The 22,111-nt window shown below is 47.1% G+C and overlaps 1 pseudogene across 1 annotated transcript in view; it reads right to left on the bottom strand.

Annotated features, from left to right (window-relative positions):
- Nucleotides 1-21,685, bottom strand: part of LOC144112543 (conserved oligomeric Golgi complex subunit 4-like) — a 63,271-nt pseudogene extending 41,586 nt beyond the window's left edge. The window contains exons 1-6 of the transcript XR_013310302.1: nt 21,233-21,685; nt 20,628-20,662; nt 17,095-17,209; nt 7,297-7,398; nt 7,127-7,202; nt 6,144-6,318 (exon numbers count right to left, since the gene is read on the bottom strand). The product of XR_013310302.1 is annotated as a conserved oligomeric Golgi complex subunit 4-like (transcript). The remainder of the gene's footprint in view (nt 1-6,143; nt 6,319-7,126; nt 7,203-7,296; nt 7,399-17,094; nt 17,210-20,627; nt 20,663-21,232) is intronic.
- Nucleotides 21,686-22,111: the final 426 nt, after the last annotated feature.

Below are 22,111 nucleotides of genomic sequence, written 5' to 3'. Positions count from 1 at the left end.
GTTGTAGGCGTCGTCACAGGTGGGTGACCAACTCGAAAAATCCACATTGCTGCCGAGAAGCTGAGGTAAAGGGGCAGCAATGGCCGCAAAGTTGCGAATAAAACGTCGAAAATAGGAACAGAGGCCTAGGAAGCTGCGCAGTTCCTTAATGCAAGTAGGTTTTGGAAACACAGTCACAGCACGAAGTCTGGCGGTGTCGGTGCGGATGCCCTCTTTTGACACAACGTGGCTTAAAATTGTCAGCTCACGAGCAGCAAATCGACACTTTCTTAAGTTCAGACGAAGGCCGGCATCCGTAAGGCATGTTAAGATGTGCTTCAGCCGGGATAGATGAGTGGCAAAGCCGGGCGAAAATATATCACGATATCGTCGAGATAACACAGGCACGACTTCCATTTCAGGCCACGCAGAATACTGTCCATCATGTGCTCAAAAGTAGCCGGAGCATTACAGAGGCCAAAAGGCATGACGGTAAATTCATACAGGCCTTCAGGGGTCACAAATGCGGTTTTAGGGCGGTCGTCGGCTGCCATGGGGACCTGCCAGTACCCAGAGCGTAAGTCGAGAGAAGAGAAGAGTTCCGCTCCTTGAAAGCAGTCCAGAGCATCATCAATGTGCGGAAGAGGGTAAACATCCTTTCGTGTGACCTTATTCAGGCGATGATAATCAACGCAGAAATGAATAGAACCATCTTTCTTTTTCACGAGGACCACGGGCAAAGCCCAGGGACTGTGTGAGGCCTGGATCATGCCGCTCTGAAGCATGGTGTCAACTTGGTCTTGAATAACTTGGCGCTCACTAGCTGAGACACGATATGGGCACTGACGCAGAGGGGCAGGGGCTTTGGCAGGAGCAGCAGAAGGGGCATCGGGCGGCGAGGAACCGCTGAGCGCAAAGAACTCAAGTTCAGCACGAGCACAATCGATGACTGCATTATGGCGCGACAGGAAGTCCCAACCCAAGATGATCTTATGAGAACAGGTTGGTAAAATGACGAATTCAATCACGTAGAGGATTTCCTGAATAATGACGCGAGCCGTACACGCCGCTAACGGCGCAATAGCCTGCGCGCTTGCGGTGCGCAGCGAGAATCCAGAAAGTGGGGTCGTCACTTTTCGCAAGGAGCGGCAAAAGGAGGTGGCCATGGCAGAAACAGCAGCACCGGTGTCGACAAGCGCCAGAACAGAAACACCCTCTACAGAAACAGCGATCAGATTGGCGGGACATAACTGAGGCCTTGGACATTTCGCTGGTGGCGCAGTTCTCGCCTCAAGAACTGCGGCGTCTAGTTTTTCTCTTGCGAAAGATTCGGGTGCCGACGCATGGGAGAAAGGGAGCGGCGATGAGGAGAAGGTGAGCGCCAGGTGAAGAAGGTGGTGCGATCAGGGGAAGGCGGGCGACTCTGTGGCGGCTCGGCTGGCGGTGAGTAGTCACTGGGAGGAGGCCAGTAACCGGCAACTGGGGAGATTGGCGCACGACGATGGCAAAGCCGGGCCACTTGACCAGGCAGTCCGCAAGAGTACCAAATAGGCCGATTGTCACTGGTACGCAAGGGATTGCCGAATTGTCGAAGTGGTCGCAAAAAAGGCGTCGGAGCGTGAGGAACTTGAGGCACAGACGCTTGAGGTGGAGTGTAGGTTGGACGTTAGTTAGGCGGCCGCGGCCGTGCGACGGCGACAGCATAGGTCAGGGGTGCAGCGACAGGTGGGGGCGGCTGTGCTGGTGAGGGCGGAGGGACCGGTGGAAGGGCCTCAGCCACTTGTTCGCTGATGGCAGTGCGAAGGTCGGGCGCCAGGAATGGAGATTGCACGAAGGGGGATGGCAGAAGCGACAGCTGACGTGCAACTTCTTCACGCACAAAATCTTTGATGTGCGCCAACAGTTGCGAGTGGTCGGGTGCAGCCGACAGGCCGGCAAGCGACTCGACAGGCGCTGCTGCGTGCTGGCGAGTGATGAGCCTCTGCTTGCGCAGCTCGTCGTAGCTCCGGCAGAGACTGACGACTTCGGAAACGGTGCGGAGATCTCGCGACAGCAGCATCTGAAAGGCGTCATCCTCGATGCCTTTCAGAATATGCTCGATCTTGTCCGCCTCGGACATCTGGGCGTTGACGCGCGAGCATAGGTTGTCCACATCTTCAATGTAGCTGGTGAACGTCTCACCCGACTGCTGAGCGCGCTCGCACAAGCGGTGTTTGGCGCGTAGCTTGCGCACAGCAGGACGGCCGAACACTTCAATGAGGTTCGCCTTAAAAGCAGTCCACGTGGAGAAGTCTGCTTCGTGGTTTCGAAACCACAGGTTGGCAACGCTGGTCAAATAAAAGATGACATTGTTCAGCTCGGTGGTATCGTCCCACTTGTTATATGTGCTCACCCGCTCGTATGATGTGAGCCAGTCTTCAGCGTCATGATCGTCAGTACCGCTGAAGAGTGCCGGGTCCCGCTGCCAGAGGGAGCCGGAACAGAGGATTGGTGAGCCAACCTGCACGGCTTGGTGGTGGGCGGCTTCAGGCATAGCGGGGGTCGGTAGCGTGCGGTTGCGCAGGTCCAGGGAGGTACGAGGATGCTAAACCAAACCTCCACCAAATGTAACGGGGGCTTAGGTTAATGCTGAGGCGGCAGCGAAACCACAGCAGCGACCGAGTCTCTCGTCTGTTCAGGTCAGCAGGTGCTCGGTCTGAGCGATGGCAGTGCGGCTACCTCTTCTTCTTCTTTTCCTCAGTAAATATAGGATGATGCCCTTCTTCACAATATATGTACCCAGTGTTGCTCAGCCGACAATAACACATGGCTAAATTTGGCCGTGTATACTTGCAATGGGCGTAAATTGCCGTTTAGGCGCAGCAGATCAAATTGGCACAGCATGGTGCAATTGGCGTAGGACTTCCACCCCTGCGTGAACAGTTTAACCGCGAGTTATATCCTGTTCTTAAAGTAGCTTGATTTTTGGCAGCTTAGGGCCTTGGCGAGGTACATTAACCATGACTGCTCTTGAAGCCTAGGAAAGCGCAGTCATATGGTCTCCTTTAATTGAAGGAGCCAACATACATAATTTTTGTTACAAATAAATGCCAGTTTCGTTGGATTGGATTTGGCATTTTTGGCTGTGAAATGAGAAGTCCACTTACTACGATCCTCGGATACAACGAATGCACTTCGTGTCACCTTCAGGTTCGTTGTAAGCGGACTTGACTGTCTTTCACTTTCAAGAATACCTTTGTTAGGCATGGAAACTATGCAAGCATCCAGTGCAGGTGTTGATGCACCAGGTAGTTTTGCGCACAAAGGAAAGTAACAAAACTCAAGGCAAATAAATTCAATATGGTTTGTAAGCTGCTTGAAGAAAAAGGATAACATATTTTCAAGAGACACAAGAGTAATAATGACCACATAAGCTTTACAAAGTGCCGCTACTGACGTGTGGTGCAAATGATCAGGTTTCACATTTTTTAACTTCACTGCATTCTGCATTGTTACTCCCAGACAAACTATTGCAATTGTGAGCATCGTGCCTAATGTACGATATGTTTTGCTTCAGGCTGCAATGAAGGCTCAGGTAGGTCATCAAAATGTGCAATAGGTGTGATGCACGGGTTATCAAACAGTTATGTTTCTTCCAGTTCTTTGTCATCACCAGCACCTGGAGTGACATGTTACAGCACATTGTTGGTATTTTCCTGTCATTTCTCATCGAGAATAACTAACCACTGTGTTATGCTGTCTGTAAAACTACTATAAGCATCAGGGCACCTTAGCTAGGTGTTACGTACGGAGCATGATTTACCATATTTACATGCGTAACTTGCGGCCTCGTCTAATTTGCACCCCACTTATTTATTGCCTGGGTTTATAAAAAAACTTTTACTTGCAATCAGGGCATTGAACTCTGGACTGCACCTCCATCTTCCATGTGATATAGCGCGTCGCAAAGCAACATTACTGTGCTGTCCATGGCTTGGCGTTGCCTTCACAAATGAATATGCTTTCCGGATCACGATGGCCGATGGCCCTTCTTGTTAAACTGTCTTGTGTAAACTGTGTGAAGAGACAATCGGTCATCTCCTGTGTGAGTGCCCTGTCTTTGTGAACGAAAGACGTAAGCTGTGTTGTGCTCTGGACCGCCTTGATCCTCGCCCTTTCACAGAGGCCAAGATCCTTGGTCCGTGGCCCCAACAGTCGACTGCCATCAGGTGCTGTTTTGTTTTTTGCGAGAGACTGCCTTGATCGACACATTGTGACTGTGTTTCCCGTTCCTTCTCTCTTCCCTCTTTAATCCCCCCATTCCCTTCCCCAGTGCAGGGTAGCCAACTGGAAACCTTTCTGGTTAACATCCCTGCCTTTCTCCCCTCTCTGTATCTATCTTTTACTTGCAAATTTTATGCTCCTTGCAGTGCCAAACCATCAGCATGCATGTGAATGTGCACAAGGGAGGCCTGGGAAGATCGGCATGGCCGTGTCGCCATGTGTAGCTAAGAAAAGTGTGAGCGGCAAGAGGACGCCCCCATGGCCGCCTCAAAAAATTTCTATTACGTGCTGTTTACCCGGCTTCCTCGTGCCTGCAGTCCCTTTCCCGGACGAAGAGTTATGACCTGCCGGAAACCACCAGTGCGTGGCGAAGTCTGAAACTCCGAACTGCTTGCTGTTCGATCTGCTGCGAGTCAGCCCGGCCATATTCAAGAGCGTTATTTCAGCTCCCTTTATCTCCATTAGCCCCCGACTGCTGGCATTGCGACTGTACCATTTTTTCGGCCAGTGAGGGGTGCAAGATATATATATATATGCTGCATAATGCCACATACAGGTGGAAATATGCAGCATATATTTCGCATTATGACCTTTGTAGTTATCTTTTAGGATGTGTCAGTGAAATCTGTGTCATTTGCGCAAACCCCTTTTGAAGTCTTAATTTAATAAAAAAAAGTACACACATTAAACGAGTAAACATGGCGTGTTAACAAGAGGCTGAAACTGATAAGTTAAATGCTGATTCCAAAGGAGATTCAATGTGGCTACACCTCCTAGCTTCCATCACCATCTCTCTGAGCCTTTTTTTTTCTGTTTGACATATGCGTGTTCAGCTCATGTACATGAAGAATGACAGCGCTGCCTCCATTGGAAAAATCTGAGGTATGAAAAGTACCTGTAAGGCTGGCTGAATGCACAAACCACTCCACTTCTCAAGCAGCAACACTTTTTTTTTCCTTTTTTACCTTGCAATTGAATAGATTCCACAATGAATCCTTTTCTCAATCAAGCAACGTAGGCACGTTTGCAATGTCCTTGGACTAGGGCATCATGACATGAAATGCTTGAAAGATGGCACCAATCTCTTTTTTTTGTGTGTGTGTATAGCATGTGTTTGTTAGCATCAATGAAGGAACTAGTTTTAATGCTATTTTCTTGAACACTTCATTGGTATTCAAACCTTTCCTCACCACATATGAACTTCTACCTGAGCAATATCAAAAGTGAGAAGTCCATTGTTATTTTTCTATTATGCACTGACCACGTGGGCAGTACACATGGCTGAATGGTACTGCAACAAAAGATCAGCCTATCTACTACTTCCTGAAACTTGTGCCTAAAAAGGGACCAAACCAATCCCCTGCCAGCGAAGTGATTGAAGGTTGGGGTCCCGTCTAGTAGGTAAATTATGAATAGCTCAGGTGCGTCTGAACCCACCTTGCTTTTCCTGCTGTTATTTGGGTTGTGTAAACCATACTCCCAAATGCAAGTTTTTTTTTGTTTTTCAAAATTAACACTTCACCTTTCACATTCGCTCGGTGAGCGAGTGCGAGCTCCCAGTTAACAAACCCCAGCCAAAACGCCAACTGCACTGCTATGCCTTGCAACCATGAACCAAAGATCTCACTCTGTCACATGTGACATCATAAATTTAGCCTTGAGTGGTATGACCAAGAAACTCGTTCTTCAAAGGGGCCCTGAATTATGCATTAAGCATGGTGAGCTATGTTTAAGAAAATTTTCTTTGATGACATCACTTGCTAGGTGCCCAACAAATTCACAAGGCATTTCTCGTGGTTGCCGAAGAGGTGTTTCAGGGTCTCTTTAAATTCAGCTTGCTCAGCAAAGAAAAAAGCCACTCGGCACCAAACAAGAAAGAAGGAAAGATGCTTTTTTTCACCTGTGAACTCAGGTAAAGAGAGAACTTGTGAAGCCCTTCATCATGCTCGTTGAGAAGAGGAAGAATTTTATGATATCTCCTACATTGACTGCCTATTTAAACGTTTTCATCACTATCACACGAAGCCTGTTTTTCAGCTGCACGGAGTGACGAAAATGCCTCTTCCAAGCTGCTACCTGGAAACGAAAAAAAAAGAAACCGACAATTGCAAAATGTAAATTATGGGGTTTAATGCCCTGAAGCATGTGCTGTCATCGCGCAGCAGATGGGTGTTTTTGTAATTCACCTCCACTGAAATTCGGCCAAGGCGGCCGCTACCGAACTTGTGACCTTGGAATCAGCAACCAAATGCCAAAGTCACTGAGCCGCCATGACGGGTAGAAAAAGAAATCTCTTGCAAAACAAATTGATTTAGTGATGATTTAGTAATGCTTTCCCACTGCATGTGAAAAGACATTACGTTTGACATAATAGCCCATGCTTTGCAATTAAGAATGAGATTATTTGAACATATAACGTTGCCAAACCTACAAATGGTGATAAATTCTAACAAATTATATTCTTCGAGGATAGTGCGCTAAAGAAGTGTGCTTACTTGACGTTCTCATTTTTTGCTACAGTATGTAGAGTTTAATGTCCCAAAGCCACATATGGTTATGAAAATGGCATAGTGAAGGGCTCCAGATTAATTTCAACCACATGGGGTTCCCTAATGTGTACTAACATCACACAGCATATGGGCACTTTTGGATATCGCCTTGAATGAAATACCACTGCCATGGCCGAGGATTGACTCAGCAGCTGAAAATCATAGCCACTAAGCTACTTTTTTTTTACAGGTTCCAAATATTACTTGCACTTAGAAAGTTACGTTTCAGGATGCACTAGACACTTTAAAACTTTCAATAGTATTTTATATAACCACACTCACCTCATATCGAGGTGCTGAACTAAGCACTTATGCTCAATAAAATGTACACTGACCTTCTTGATTATCAGCTGTGGATCTTTTCAAGACAGACTCATCCAGGCTCAAAAATCTATGAATGTGTGCTGCTGCCTGCACATCACATACATCAAACATGAAACAAATTACCGTGAAGTTTCACACCAAAATCTTTTGTTCATCGTGAATAGTGATAAAGAGAAAATACCTGTTCATAGTCCTCATTCTGCAATGCAGTCTGGACACCATCAGTGCAGAACTTCAGGTCCAAGATATCTTCAACCCTTTGGACACATTCAGTCACTCGGCTCTGTGCAAAATGGGGTTAGTTTAAACTGACAAAACAGATGTCCAACTGTATGCAACATTTTTACATTTTTCATTCAAAATTCAGTCATAGCTAAGCACGAAAAAACAAATTTATGCAGCTGGCAACCACATGCGGCATTTTATGTGGTGTTACGAACTGCTAGCGTGGATTACCATCTGCACTAAGAACATGACTAATACCCCTGCCACACGGGCACTTTCAAAGGCTATCGTGTCGACAGCCTTCGAGATTCTCAATCATTATTGAAACTCAAAGGAATTCTGCCGCTGTTACACGGCAAACTATCACCGTCGAGAGTTTTCGTCATCTCACACCAAGGTGTTGTGGCGCCACCGTCGCCGCCAATAATTTTGCAGGCATGCTAGCAATGACTAGCAATCAGCTTACAAGTTTAACCTGAGAGGGTTAATCACAAAATTTTTATTCGTTATGGTAATATTAATCACTTTTGAAATGAACTTTGTTGTCTTTGACAAGCTGTAGTAGCATTATTGAACTTTTGAAGAAGCTGATGTCGGCTGTTTTTGTACCACTGGCAACACTGGTATTAAGCTTGCTGCAGTGTTTTGTAGCTCGGCCTGCCTTTTTTTCAGCAAAACAAGCTGTATAATTTAAGGTCCCATGTTTTTCAAAGATGATACAGCAGTGATTTTATTCCCCAAAGTGTTGCTGTGTGCACTCCATGTCCAAGGGTGCACGCAACCCCCTCTCGAAGGCCTTTGAGATTTTGATAGAGTTCCACAGTGCTACGTTGAGTCGATAGACTACTGACTGGATGACCATCAGAGCCGCTCATGTAGCAGAGCTCAAGTGGCCTTTGAGTCTACTGACTACCGGTTCGGTAAAGGACTGAACCCCTTTTGAACAGTGGGCATTTTAGGATGAATTCTTCAGATGAGTCCCATCATAAGCTGGACAACTTGGGCACCTGTGTATGGTACCCCATAGATGCAATACAAAAAAAAAAGATAGCATACGCCAACTCAAACCCATCGGTGAACACAACTTTTGCACTGCTGTGCTCACTAGCATTTCATTGCACCAATTTATGCAGCTGACACATGACATATTAAAACATAAAAAACCAATGAGGAGAGCACCAACCTAAAATTCTGGTCTATGAACTCAATAACTTTTCAAGAGCATGGGGGCAAAGAGCACTGTTTAGCACTACTTGATCAGTTGCCATCCTATATCCCCTTCAGGCACTGTGTCCACATATGTGGACACGACCTAAGCATTCCCATATTTTCGTATACAAGGTGAATTTCCACCTTTGAATTCCGTGCCCTTGACATTTCAGGTCCTCCCTATCAAGTTGGTGATGCCATCTCTTGCAGCTACTGCGAAATGTGTCTATAAACAACAAGTAAAGATGGACTTTTTTTGGGCGGGATGAGTAAATAGCTTTTATTTTTGCATGCTCTCTTTTCAAATGGTCGTGAATGATGCAATTTACCATTCGGAATGTGTCAATAACGTGATGTAGAAATGGCACACTAATTTTCACTGTCATAGACGATGAAAAAGTGGTGTGGTAGATGTTCAGAGTGGCGTGTCCACAAACGTGGACATGGCATCTTGATGCTGAAAATATCAAAATGGCGTTTCCTGGCCTCTACGCGCTCCTTTTTTTGGCCAAGTCTAGTACGAAGTGGGCTTATTGCTCACAGATGTTAAAAGCCATTCTTCTACAAGGTGAACATTGAACGATTCCAGTGCTGAAGCGTTGTTCCTGAAAAAAGCAGATGGAGAAGTACCTCCAAAGAAGCGCGGACAGCCGGCCGAGCAATGAATGCCCACATTTTGTCACAAGGAACCCTCACAACACTGAACCATTGCCGACAAACACAGCTGCTATGATCAGTGCATAAAGTCAGGGGGGTCTCGGAGTGTATTAGATGCCCTCCAATATTGAAAAGGGATCTGAGACCCCCCATGGCTGAATGTATACTGCATGAATCCAAAGGAAGCCACCATTTTTTATGCTTCTTGTCAGTGGTGGTCGGTACATTTCTTCTTGTTTTGAAATCATTCTTATCATTTTGATAACTTCCCTGCGGTCTTTAGCAAGAATCATTAACATATTTTATAAAACTCGAGACAGAGAAAAATACAAAGCGGGGGGCTCTACACAAGGGGTGGATGAAAAAGGAAAACCCGTACCCTCACACCACGGGTCAGTCGAGAGCTCGTCGCTCAGCTCCAAGGCTACACAACAACAATCAGCACACTGGTAGAGTGTGGGGATCCTTTAAGGTCTCTGACACAAACTGAGCAAAGAATGACCTTTAAAAATGATTTCTCCCCCTTGTAAAAACCATGTGTAAAACAGGCCGGAAGTCCCTTCCTCTCTCCCTCTCCACCTGTGCTCAAATCGCTGAGACCCCTTCGACAGAGCCTGACAGGCTATGATGGAAGCAACGATTGGCCTTAACTTCTGAACACTTTAAATGCGCAACAGTGCAGACATGAAGGCTATACTTCCAAACGCCGCATTCGGTGCCGGAAATGTGAAATTTTCCTTTGCCTGTCGTCACAGAACCGAGTTTTTTATCTCTTTCATAGTCATTAACTAAAGAATAACTCTCTGAAGCATATACTCTCATAGCTAAACATGTCTAACGATCAGTTAGAAAAGGCAAGAAAATGTTGCAGTTGTAAGGAAGACGACGGGCATGTGAGCGAGCCACGTGGCCATCGCCTGGTGCATGCTCCAGGCTGGACTAGCTGACCTCAAACTGCTGTTGGCCCTGCTCCAGTTAAGAAGCTTCTCCGAATAAACCCCACCTTACATTTGGTGGAGGTGCGGGCTAATATCCTCTCACCCTGCAACTCCGCAGCCGAATGCTACCCCTTACCGTGATGCCTTCGGAAGCCAACCACCAAGCCGTACAAGTGAGCCCGGCCGCCATCATCTGTGCTGGTTCTCTCCGCCAGCGAGACCCCGCTATCTACAGCAGCACAGACGACCATGATGATGAGGACTGGCTCACATCATATGAGCGGGTGAGCGCATGCAACAAGTGGGACGTGGAAACCAAACTGAACAATGCGATTTTCTATCCGACAGGCGTGGCGAATCTGTGGTATCGGAACCACGAGGCGGACATTACATCATAGTCCTTTTTCAAAGCAAACTTCTCAGAGGTATTCGGCCGTCCAGATGTCAGAAAACTCCATGCCGAACAGATCTTGTGCTGTTCCTCCTACCTGCTGCGACAAGCGCAGCATGTAGGAAAGAACTTCACGAGTTACATCGAGGATGTCGCCGATCTATGCATGCACAGGTGAACGCACAGATGTCCGAAGCCGACAAGATGAGGCATATTTTCACGGGGCATTGATGACGACGTCTTTCAGATGTTGTTGGCACGAGACCTGGGCACCGTCGCGAAAATCGTCTCCCTATGTCAGAGCTTCGACGAACTCCGCAAGCAGAGGGCTCTGACACGTGAACACACCAGGAACGTCGACTCGCTTGCTGGCCTGAACGATGCAAGAGACCAGTCATCGCTCTTGCCGCACATCAAGAGCTTCATCCGTGAAGTTGTTTGGCAGCTCTCGCTTTCACGCCATCAAGAGCCATCATCACACATAACTCCGAATCTGCGGTATATCATATAAGAACAGGTCGCTGTGGCTCTCCCGCAGGCCCCTCAGCCCACACCTCTCGCGGCCCCGCTGACATATGCGGACGTTGTTGCGCGACCTTGCCCACGTACCTATGTGCCGCCTCCTGGTCCCGTTCGAGAGCCCGCTGCTTTTATTCCACCGCCTGCTCATCTGCGAACCTCCTGGGGCACGCCTGATAATATTCGACCGCCTGCTCAACTGGGAAACTTATGGCCCACGCCTGACAACCACCAAATCTGCTACTTCTGCAGCTTGCCAGGTCATGTGGCGCGGCTTTGCCGATGACGCATGCACGTCTCATGACCACCTCCTGAAGTTTCCGGTTACTGGTCCCAGCGTCAATACTCACCTCCTGCTGAGCCGCCTTTAAGCCGTTCTCTGTCTCCTGAGCGCATCACTGCCTTCTCTGGACACCGTTTGCCTTCTCCGCGTCGCCGCTTCACCTCTCCGATGCGACGGCATCCCTCGACCACTTAAAAGGAAAACTAGGTGCCGCAGCTCCTGAGGCGAGAATTGCGCAGTCGTCGAAATTTGAAAGGCCTCGTTTGTCTGCCGCTAATTTATTTGAAGTTTTTCTAGAAGGCGTATCTGTAATGGTGCTTGTCGACACTGGAGCCCCTGGGCCTCCCCAGTTGTCCTTGTCAAGAAGAATGGCTCCGTTCGATTTTGTGTCGATTAACACCGCATTAATAAGATCACACGCAAAGATGTGTATCTTCTGCCTCGTATTGATGACGCTCTGGACTGTCTACAAGGCTCTGAGGTCTATTCTTCCCCTGATTTGTGCTTTGGTTATTGCCAGGTCCCAATGGCAGCTGCAGATCATGTCAAAACCGTGTTTGTGACCCCTGACGGCCTCTACGGGTTTACCGTCACGCCTTTCGGCCCCTGTAACGCTCCTGCTACTTTTAAGCGAATGATGGATACCGTTTCGCGTGGCCTCAAGTGGAAGACATGCTTGTGCTATCTAGATGATATAGTTATCTTTTCACCAGACTTTCAAACGCATCTATGTCGTCTGAAGCACGTCATGACATGCCTCACAAACGCAGGTCTGCAGCTGAACTTAAAAAAATGCACCTTTGCTGCCTGTGAACTGACAATTTTAGGCCACATTGTGTTGAAAGACAGTGTACGCCCTGACACTGCGAAACTTCGTGCCGTGGCTGAGTTTCCCAAACCCTCCACCCCCAAGGAACTTCACAGCTTCTTAGGGCCCTGCTCTTATTTTAGGCGTTTCATTCGCAACTTTGCCTCAATTGCTGCCCCTTTGGCTCAGCTGTTCGGCACTAATGTCGATTTTTCGGCTTGGTCATCCGCATGCAACGACGCCTACAACACTTTGCGTCGACTCCTCAGGGCACCACCCATCTTGCGCCATTTCGAACCGGCGGCCCCAACTGAAGTCCACACGGATGCCAATGGTATTGGTCTCGGTGCAGTGCTCGCCCAGCGCAAATATGGATTCGACGAATATGTCGTTGCCTATGGCAGCCGCACACTTACCAAGGCTGAGTCTCACTACTCTGTGACTGACAAAGAGTGCCTTGCCATTGTGTGGGCCTTAGGCAAGTTTCACCCTTACGTGTACGGCCGTCCTTTCAATGTCGTTACAGATCATCACGCCCTTTGTTGGCTTTCTTCACTAAAAGATCCTTCCGGCCGCCTGGCGCGATGGGCGCTGCGTCTTCAAGAATATAACACCCGAGTCATCTACCAGTCGGGCTGCAAGCATCAGGACGCCGACGCCTTGTCTCGATCCCCGCCGAATTTGCCAGCCTCTGCGCCATCTCCCACCATCACTGACCTGCCTTCTGAACAGCGCAAGGATCCCTGGATTCGTGCTCTTTACGACTTTCTTTCCAACCCATCGGTGGTTACACCATACCGCGTGCCGTGAAGTCAAGCTTCACATTTGGAGATCAGATATAACCTGCTTTATCGCCGTAATTATCATTCTGATGGACGAAAATTGCTCCTTGTCATTCCTCGCCACCTCCGGTCCAATATCTGATCATATTTTCACGCTGACTTACAATGCGGCAATGCGGGCCTTTTCAAGAATTACACGCACCTCTGCCTCCGCTACTACTGGCGTGGCATGTACAATTTCGTTTTGAAATACGTACGCTCGTGCCTTGACTGCCAACGCCGCAGGACACCCACTAACCGTACTGCTGGCGAGTTGGAGCCGCTATCTTGTCCGCCTCGCCCTTTCGACCGTGTTGGCATTGATTACATGGGCCCCTCCTGTATACTACTTCTGCCAAACGATGGGTCATTGTTGCCGTTGATCCCCTCACGAGGTATGCTGAAACCACCGCGCTCTCTGCTGGCACGGCACAGGATGTGGCATCCTTTCTTCTGCGTCGGTTCATCCTTCGACACGGTGCCCCTCGTGAACTCCTCAGCGACAAAGGCCGCATCCTCCTATCTGATGTCATCAAAGCTCTGCTCTGTGAGTGCAACGTCATCCACCAGAATTGCACCGCTTACCACCCTCAGACCAATGGCCTCACTGAACGCTTTAACTGCATTCTGGAGGACATGCTGGCTATGTACGTCTGTTCGAACCCACACACTGGGGTCTTATTCTCGCGTATATTATGTTCGCGTATAATACTGCTACGCAGTCTACAACAGGATTTTCTCCTTTCTTCCTCCTTTATGGGCGACATCCCTCCATTCCCACTGATACTGTTGTCCCCTACCCCCCTGACACATCAGAGTGCACCACCATTTCTGAAGCCGCCAGGCACGCCGAAGATTGCCGCCAGATCGTTCAGTCGCTCACGACAGCTACCCAGTCCCTTCAAAAAAACACCACGATGAAGATCAACCTACGCAGCATTTCTCGCCCAGCTCACTTGCCTGCTGTGGATACCTCCCCGTACTCCGGGCCTCTCCCGGAAACTGCTCGTTAAATATCAAGGGCCCTATCGCATCTTGAAGCAAACATCTCCCGTCAACTATACTGTTGAGCCCCTCACGTCGTCACCCGATCTCAGACGCCGCGGTCGTGAGACTGTCCATATCCAGCGCCTCAAGACATACTACTACCCCGTTATCTTGTCCGCCCCTAAAGTTGCCAGGATGGCTCCTCTTCTGTCCGGGGGCCATTGTAAGGAAGACGACGAGCATATGCGCGAGCCGCATGGCCATCGCCTGGTGCACACTCCTGACTGGACTAGCTGACCAACTGCTGTTGGTCTTGCTCCCATTAAAAAGCTTCTCTGCATAAACCTCACATTACACAGTGTTTAGGTTCTTGTAGCAGCTTTGAGGCACTATGTCGACATATGTGGATGCGAATAAAATGTGCTCAAATGTGAAAATTCTTGTGTAATTTTTTACACCTTACTTCTGCTTGGTCGACTGATTGTGATTTATGCAAAAAAGATTTTTCCTTTCAGCAGTTTTAATTGGTGCCTGAAGGGGTTATGAGAAGAGGGGCAAATATAAAAAAAACTAAAATCTACAACAGCTGAATGGCTCTGAGCAAGTGCTTTAAGAGATCTGTCTATAAACTTTTTTCTTCTGAGTGTACAAGAATCTTTAAAATTTTTCTTTTTGCACTTCTTCATTCTGAGCTCTTATGCAACTATATATTTCAGGGGCTTTTACACGGCTGAATTGCTGATCCGCTGAAAATATATACAAGGTTTCTGTCTCTTTAGATTCACCGCAGAAGCAGTCAGCTGTTTTGAAGTACACTGGAAGCGTTAAAAAACTGGAGGGGACACTTAAGCTCTGCCGTAAGGGTATGACTTGATAGCACTAATAGGTCAATGCCCATATATGCGGAATTGGTCATTCTCTACTTTATATTCATGGATCCCTGGGAGTCCTCATACCACTCCTGGTGCAGCGGTGCAGTGGTTAAGTGATGTGCCACTGCTCTGCGATTGTAAGTGCTGCCACCGGTGGGGCTCATGAGAGCTAGGTTGCTCTTCCCGAGCAAGGTCTTGTGCCCAATCATTAATTTAAATACGACCTGCCATGGCGGGCCGTTAGCTCACAATCCGATGGGAAGGTTGTGATGTCACAAGGTCATGTGACCTAGATGGCCCGCCTGCCACCTAGATTGCTTCTCTGGAGAGTTTTCGTGGATTTTTTGCGCGCGGCCAATGGCCCACCTGCCACCTAGATTGCTGCTCTGGAGAGTTTTCGTGGATATTTTGCTCGCGGCCAATGGCGCCGATGATGGCTTTTCTGCAACACGTGACCCTTAACACTATCGCATTAACAATCAATATCGCAATGGTGATCCACAATGTAAAACAACATCAGCAGAGTCTTGCCTAGGCCAGGCTATTCATAACACGACGAAAAAAAAAAAAGACCATCAAGACGATACTTTTAGCTTCTGTGATTCACTTCATAGGCAGTGTCAAAGCTCATTCCAAAGTGAACGAAGCCTGGACTCCATGTGTGCGAAAGAGCGAGCGACGCGACAAGGTGGCACGGCGACGGTCACTCCGTCGCTTGTGGGCAACCTCCATGCAAGCGAAGGCGGCAGGCGACGCGCACCCGCGACGTGCACAGAGGACTCCGTGCTTTGCGCACTCAAGCTTAGAAACACGCCCGTAACCTGTTCTCCCTCTTAAAATTTTGTGAGTGTGCCTCACAGTCAGGGCCAAAAAAAATATTTTCTCTATGGCAGCGGTGTAGCGGCAGTGGAGATAACCAACGGCGTGCTTGTGGAGACAAAGTCACATCGCGGATTCACGGGGGAGGTGTGCTTTCGTTCGGTGCCTGTGCACTCCGGCTTAGTAAAAACACTCCCATAAACTGTCACCGCAATCTGATTGTTAGTGAGTAAACTATAATATACCAGTGAGAATGCGCGCCGCGAATGTTTCTGCACGCATATACAGTAGGAGTGCAGCGGCACGGTGGATCGAGCGCCGGTATCCGCGGCACGACACGCATCTCTCCCTGCAGTACACCCGCTCCAAATGCTGTTAGCCCTCCGCAACCAACAAGTGGATTGTTTTAATTATTTAAATCATGCGAGTCTGCCTCTCAGCTACAAATCCAAATATTTTCTCGACGGTGGCAATGACCAAGACGGCGCGCTGGTAAGGTTTCGTGAGATGTACTCGTGACAAACCATGGACAAACCGGAAACGGCTTTGTGGGGCTCTGATTTGCCAGTCGCATGGTGGACTTCCGGGCGACGAGCGAAATTTTCTGTGGGTGCAGATCCGAGCGACACGGCAAGCGACACATGCATTTTGCTTCGTGCGACGGCGTCACTCGTTGATTGCCGCCGTCGCCTTCACGTGAGTTTTCGCGTACATGGAGTCCAGGGTTGAACAGTCAGGAGTAAAACTGATGCGCACAATGGAAGGTGTTATTTAATTGCAATGCAACGCCAAGTTATCAGCATTTTCAATACGCAGGAGCACGACTGATAAGAATGAAGAAACTGACATGCCTGCAGATGAACGCAGTCCACCTTCGGCTATGTCCATAGCAGGTGCCACCATGATATGGCGGTACTAATCTTGGTTAAACCAAAGCTTGCATAGTGTAAACCACTTCTGCTCTCAACAGCATGCTGGTCATCAGTGCCAACTTTGTAGCAGCAAAGAAAAGTAGAGACAAGACAAGTGCTGTTCTATGAACTGAAGGTTCCTGCTAATGCAAGAAAATTTACAAGTGTACACTGCACCTGCAAGGAAAGGCTACAAATAGCCATACATTAAAATAAACATCATGACAAGCAGAACAGGATATCCTACACACCTTTGCAGAGATGGCTAGTGGAGAAAAGAATAGCATTTGCACCTGCATATCGGATAAACGACTGGCTTTGGAAAAGTGACCTGAATCACAAAAATTATGGCTGGAGCCAATCTGCAACTCCAATAAAAAAATAAATTCCTCGTGCTTAATGGATATCTTACAAATCTCTTCTAATGTTTAACACTATTCCACCAGTACTCTTGTGTCACAGATGCAGCAACAGAAATCCTACAATCACTAAGATAAAATGCACTACAGAACTACAACAAATACTGCCAAATTTTTCACCTTTGCTAGGTCCAACTGTCGAACTTTGCTGCTAATGTTCTCGGCAAGTGTAGAAGTAAACGATATCATGCTTGCAAGTTGCTCCGCGTCTCCATAGACTAGCTGAAACGTTGGCCTGAAAATAAAAAATATACTGAGTGACATGCCATTATTTGCATATGTGTGCACACTGATGCCCCCCCACACACTTTACATGCTCACTGGCAAATGACGTAGTGGACCATACATTCTGCCTGATAAGCTACTTCCAGCACACACAATCACTAACAGTAAGTGTTGCATTACTTCACCACTGCAGTGTGTAGGAGCTGTTTAAACAAGAGCCGCAGCTCATATCTACTGCTGCTGATTGCTATAGGGATGAACAGATTGAAAGTTTGGTCGAGTTTACCCGACTACAAAGCCATAAAAACAAAAATCTAAAATGTTTTCACTGTGTGTACACAACGAAAAAAGGTCTACTTCTCAATGGTTTTATAAACTGCACAATCTGGGTGCTCCACTTTTATGCAGGACAATCAGTTTTGCATAAAAACTTCACAAACCCAGTGCTGGGAACGAGCACTTTGCAGCAGGCTGCGTAGAAAAGTAAATTTAGAGCAGCTTCTTTATATCTGGCAGCAGGAGTCTGATGGAGAGAAATAAAAGAATGCATAGGAATTTATACTCTAGATTATAAAGGTGCGCCTTGAGGAGAAGTGAACACTTCAAAGCACACATGTGAAATGGAGAGCTTAAGGGCATCAGCAGAAACTGCCCGGGAAGTAAGAATATGGACAAAAAAAAAATGGGCTGCATGAAGCAGTAGCACCACATTCATTCCTTTCGCTTCTGCACAACCACTGAGAGATACTAGCAACCATTCTGTCTCTCCAGTCAATACTGATTACCTGCATTTAAACTCATTGCATATACCTCAATGAATCAGCTGCACCTTCCTGGACTTCCATTCTACCTTAGTTGCAAACTCTTTACATGTGGTAATGTTCATGTCCATAGCGTAACCATAAATTAAGGCTGAAGAGGAAGTAGTGAAGAGAAAGTGCACTGACAAGATCATGACAGGGTCCAAGCCACCTGAGCCTGGCCATGACGATAGAGGGCCACAGGGGACAAAGGCACAGAACTGTCTTGGCACGTGGGTAGGTCTGTACATGAGAAACATTTATTCATAGACCACAAGCCCAGGAATACAACGGAGGGGGGATTTGAGGTGCTACACGGACTGAGACGAGCACCTCAGGTGTGGCATACCTAAGCATGCAAGGTGGTTTCAAAGGCCGAAAAGTCCATCAAATAATCCTTGAGACAACAGCAGGTAAAGGATGGGAGGAGAGAGAGGAGCTATACAATAGCTGTGAAATGTGGGTGGTGCAAAAGAATGTGAAGGGTGTCCAGCATTAGTATCACACTTGACAAGGGAACGTGGCACAACAGTGGCAAACATGCCAAAATCCAAAGACACAAGGAGCACTCAAAGAGTAACCTTAATATTTTTCCATCTGAAAGGAATGAGTTAGGCAGAAAAGTATTTTATCATTTTCCAAAATAGTCCCAAGCATGTTCAATGCACCTGAGCCAGCGCTCCATTAATGCCTTGATTCTGGAAGAAAAAAAGTTCTTCAGGTTCACTGTGCAGCTACAAATGCATTTCTTTCACATCATCCGCGCTGAACTTGCCACTGAGCACTCGCTGAAGAGTCCCAAAGTTGTGGTAATCACAAGGCGCCAGGTCGGGTGAAAATGCCGGTTGTGGAGGAACCCCAGATGGCAATTTGTGATCTCCACAATTGCACGAGCAGCTTGGTTCATGGTTTGGTTTATTGGGTTTAAGATGCCAAAGCTATTCAGGCTATCAATGATGCCATAGTGGAGGCTCTGGCAAATTTCAACCGCCTGGGGTTCTAAAACGTGCACTGCCATTGCGCAGTACACAGGCCTCTAGCATTTTGCCTCCATTGAAATTAGACCACCATGGCCGGGATCGAAGCCGCGTCTTTTGGGCCAGGAGCTGACCATCATAACTACTGAGCCACAGCGGCGCCTCAATTGCACGAGCTGTGTGTAGCAGTACATTATCATGCTGTAATAGCACCACAAGTCAGCAAGATGCGGCATTTTGACTTCACTGCACGTTTCACGTTTCAGGTGATTCTTCAGCAGATCACTGTATGAATCCCTATCTATAGTGAGTCCCATGGGCATGTAATACTCCACAATTGTCCCTGTACAGTCAGAGTAATGACAGTGTCAATGCGCTGGCCGACAGTGCTGTTTGAAATTTCTGTTTTAGGGACAACAGATTTCATGACACACAACTATCGGGCCAGAAGTTATGTGCCCAGCATTAACCTGCTCAAATTTACTCTATAGGAAAACACCCACTTGAACTTCGAAGTACCACAACAGCATCTCTGAGGTGCCCATTCAGTGTTCCTTCAGTTCAGAAGTACGGTATTTTGGAGCCCACCAAGTGGAAACTGTGATAGTGTAAGTTGTTGCATATGATTTGATGCACATAGCCACGACTAATTTAAAGTCTCTGCACCACCTTGTCGATAGTTTTTTGCCAATTTTCATGGACAATTGCACCCACAGGACAAATAACACCAGGCATAGTTAAGAGTGTGGGCATTCAAGGCAGGTTGCAGCAGTCCGTGCTGAAGCTGCACTTTTAAACTTCATGCCATTTATAAACCAGCTGAAATGACGGAAATGCATCCTCACACTGCTCCTCGATTCTTCAATGAAAACCAAAAGGCTTATCACCCTCAGTAGACAACGAATTTGCAGAGTGTGGGAACAAGACAACATTGGCTGCAGCAGTGGCTGTGCTGTCAAGTAAAAAATGCAAAATATGCACACACGCAGTTACTGTGCACAATAAGAGCAAGTGAGTAAGTATCCATTTGAATGAGTAAGTATCCTGTTCCATTAAAGTCCTTCTCAGCCTTCTCCTAAGAGCAAGTGAAAAAGTTTATGAAAACTAAGTGGGACTGGATTTTGTCAATCACCCTTGCCACCCTCTTCATCACTTAAAGCAAATTACGCACCAGTCATGCCCTTTGCAGCAGGCTTGTTACTAGGCGCAGGTCGACTCTCTGGTTGTTGGATTTCTATAAAGGTATTAAGGCACAGCTCTCACCCAATATCACCAAGAATATTCAACCTGTAGCAACACATAGCATACTATGTGAAATGGCACAGTATAGTGCCGCAGTCCAACCATTCCTAACCCATTCCAGCATGAAACAATTTTCAGTTAATTTGTTACATCTTCTTTTTAACCTCTGACTGGCTTTGTACATATGCATCATGCACACATAAGAATATGTATCAGAGGCTTGTTTCACAAAAGTAAGAGGGAAGCCTTGCCGAGGGGCGGGGCACACAATGTTACGTCAGATAACAGCCAGCAATACATTCCCCTAACGCCACATTTCACAAGGTGCACTGGACTCTAGGCTGCATGCATTGTATACCATATGTTTGTAAGGTAAATGTAGGCATAAGATCATAGCAACTGAGCTTACAAGATCTTGTGAATGTTGGTGATCTTTGCCTCCAACTCTGCGAGACCAAGCCATCAAGAGTCTTGGTCGCCTATTCCTAAAACAGAAAATAACGTGCAAAAAAGATTTTTCAAGCACAACAGCAACCACAAGATCAAATATCCAGCAACTAAATGGTAAGTAGGCGAATTCATATTTGAATACAGGGCTGCCTAAAACTTGTGGAGACATATTTGACGCTGACGGGTCCGTTACAATATAGTTCGACCTTTCTTTTTTATGATGCTCCTTGCGGGACCTCTCCTGATGCTTAACCTCTGCGCCGTTAAAACTCAAACATGAAAAGTAAAGCACCAAGGAGAAAATGAAGCACAGAGCGTGCACTCATACGGAGACAAATTCACCCGGTCCAAAAAGCAGTGCATGACAACTGCTGTGATTACGTAACGAATTCAGAACTAAACGGGTATATTAACTGCTGTCACTGTTGCAGAAAGACTATAAACAAAAATTAATAAATTATGCGAAACTTCGTCGTTTCCCATCCGTGCATGCATACGTGCACCAATATGAAACAGTCTCCGTTCGCAACCGCAGGTGCCTGTAGATTAAATGCAATACTTGACCTCTTCTATGCAGAGCTGTTTGTACATAGCTTCAGCTTCTTCCACAGATGATACATGGTAAATTGGGTCGCCACTCATTCCTAAACCGTGCACGGAAAGGGCCATAATGACACGTGACAAGGTTTGAATCAATATTGCTAAAGCTTTAGGTAAAATGGCGTCAAAAGTAGCACATCGCTTGCACGACTTTTCAGAATGTGTACCATCATCTCTTTAGACTAGACAACTATAATTTTTATGAAATATTGTAACGATGAGCACGTAATCACCCATCACACGAATCAACGCGGAACATGCTGGAGCACGGAGCGAGCGGCGGAGCAGTCAGTGGTGCAAAAAAGAAGGTGGGAGGCGTCCGCTACTGGCGATGTGCGTTCTTCGGCCGCTCGTTTTGTTTTTCACCGTTGCGAGTTGCAACGTAGCGTTTTCACTTCTCGCCTGCATCCTGACGTCCGCCACCACCACCACTGACACTGGTATGTGCACATTCATCTTTTGGCCTCAAAGAGCATATATACTTGTGGGTTTTGAGGGTATTTTAGGGTTTAACATCTCAAAGCGAGTCAGGCTATTAGGGACGTCGTAGTAGAATGGCACCCGATAATTTCGGCCACCCGAGGTTCTTTTACGTGCACTGCCGTCGCACAGTACACCAGCTTCCAGCATTTCGCCTCCATCCAATTTCAATAATTTCTAATATTTTCAAACACTTAATGAAATTACCTTAAAAAGTTTTCGTTAAAGCACTACCAGTGTCGGTAGGATTTCGTGAGTCGTACCAGTCGTCTGCTATTCCAATGTCGCCAGACTACACAATTCTCAGTGTCGTGATCCCCACTTGAGGCTTGATAATATTTTAAGCGTATATTATTGTACAGG

Source organism: Amblyomma americanum, unplaced genomic scaffold, assembly GCF_052857255.1.
Source record: "Amblyomma americanum isolate KBUSLIRL-KWMA unplaced genomic scaffold, ASM5285725v1 scaffold_408, whole genome shotgun sequence".
Taxonomy (NCBI): domain Eukaryota; kingdom Metazoa; phylum Arthropoda; class Arachnida; order Ixodida; family Ixodidae; genus Amblyomma; species Amblyomma americanum.
This window is presented reverse-complemented; position numbering and strand designations above follow the sequence as displayed.